Here is a 2,249-nt window from a genome sequence, read left to right as displayed (position 1 = left end):
TGAAATATAATCACACAGGTTCCAAACTTTAAGAATCCCCCAAACCAGCAGTATGAATCTACATTTGAAATGGGGGTCCCAAACACCAGACTGCTCATGGTAATAGGAGCTTCTCTAATCAACCTATCAGCCATGCAGGCGAGTAAGCAAGCAAACACTGAACAAACAATTATTTGTCTAGCGATGTTGGGGCACAATGGAGACAGAAGACAAGATTTGGTCTTTACTCAAGGTATTCATATGAGTCTGAGGAACACTTACCTGAGTAGAAAAAAAACGTGGAATTAAGTTACATACAAACCTAAATGGGTGCTATAGAGTTTTTACTTTAGATAGGAAAAGGCACCTGCCCAAAGCTTCAGGGCTCTTCTTTGGTGAGGTTGATGGCAACCAGGTGGAATTGAGTGTAGATACGCCAGAAGGCTTGAGCTTAGGTGGAGGGTAGAGGTAGAGGGTGAGCGACAACAGATTTTGACAGTTTTTTTTTTTCTTTTTAAAAACACAGAAATTCTTTCTTGAGGCAGTTGGTAACAACACTCAGATGCTGAATCTGATGTGTAGCATAAGATATTTTTAACTTTTCTATTTCCAGAAACACTGAAAGATAGCTTTCCCACTGGACAAAATTCTTTGTCTGTATTCCTCAGGCTTTTCAATAATTGAAAAAACAACCAGTCAACTAACTTTCCAACTTTAGATCAAATGCGAGGAAATCAATGGTGTTCAATTGGAGAATGAGAGGTCCCTAAATCATATAGTTCTCTGTTTTTGCAGAAAAATAGATGCCTATATAGAATTATCACCACTCTGGCATATATGAAGGAAAAAGAAAACAAAGTAAAGCCTATGAAGACATTTCATAACAAAAAGAAAGGATAAATAATACATACATAATAAGTAGATATATATTTCATTGTAGTTTAATCAGTATAAAATTTTGAAACCAATCAAGTTTTATAAAACATTATACATATGACAATACAGAAAAGAGATGACATAAGGTGATAGAGATGAAAAAAATGTGTGGGCCAAGAGATATAAAGTAATATAAAGGTTAAGTACAATAAATAAAAATGTTATAAAATTTATTGAAAAGTGGAAATAAAATTTTTACCTGTTGTAGACAAAGTAAAGAATAGGACTGACATGGCAGAAGATCAAAAATTACATAAAAGATTAACTTAAGATGTTGCCTAAAATGCATAGGACAGCAAAAAGAGGTGCAAAAAATTAATGGAAAGATGATAAACACAAAAGATAAACAACGAAATATGGACACTTGTTGTTTTCCTAAAGAAGAATCATAACAAATGACCTAAAAGAAAATGCAAAAATATTATGAGAGAAAACACCCAGGATAAACTTACTCTGTAAACTCATATGGCCCGTGAGTTGTCAGATTTAAATGAAAAGGAACTGAATGTAAACACATTCTGATAAAAGTCTGTACATTTAAAAATAAAAAAGAAACTACAAGCATCTAGGATGAAGGAAAAAAAAATTAAATACAATGAAAGAAAAAATCCCTGGGTTTCAAACTTTTCCAAAACTTATAAAGAAGAGAAAACAACAGAGCAAGATCTATCACAGAATTTTCCAACACTTCTGCAACATGGCCCCAGAGGAGTGAAATGTGGCATGTTTAGTGCTCGGGGCTGTTTGCAGTCAGGTGACTAGTGTGGTAAACCTACTGCCAAGGCGTTTGCTCAGCCACCCTCAGGTTCCCATCCTGTTACCATTCCTAAACCCATTCTTGACATAAGGGATTTTAAGGGAAAAGGTTGTGATGTAAGAGATCTGGACCCAGTCAAGTTTCCATATTCACTGGGAAAAGTAAAGGGAAAGACTAAAAAGCTAGCATTCATTTTGTTCTGAAAACAAGCAACTATCAAGCAATTTAAAGTCACATTCAAGTTCAGTGAGGCACAATTAAATAAACATTTTAACAAAGAATTTGTAAACCGTGTTCAGAAAAAAAAGATGGAAAATTGCAAAATTACTATAACAAACTTGTAATGATAAAATAGTTTAAAAATTTTAATCAAGGGGCTTCCCTGGTGGCGCAGTGGTTGAGAGTCCGCCTGCCGATGCAGGTGACGCGGGTTTGTGCCCCGGTCTGGGAGGATCCCACATGCCGCGGAGCGGCTGGGCCCGTGAGCCATGGCCTCTGGGCCTGCGCGTCCGGAGCCTGTGCTCCGCAACGGGAGAGGCCACAACAGTGAGAGGGCTGCGTATCGCGGGAAAAAAAA

Source organism: Lipotes vexillifer, unplaced genomic scaffold (assembly GCF_000442215.2).
Source record: "Lipotes vexillifer unplaced genomic scaffold, Lipotes_vexillifer_v1.1 scaffold1018, whole genome shotgun sequence".
Lineage (NCBI taxonomy): Eukaryota > Metazoa > Chordata > Mammalia > Artiodactyla > Lipotidae > Lipotes > Lipotes vexillifer.
This window is presented reverse-complemented; position numbering follows the sequence as displayed.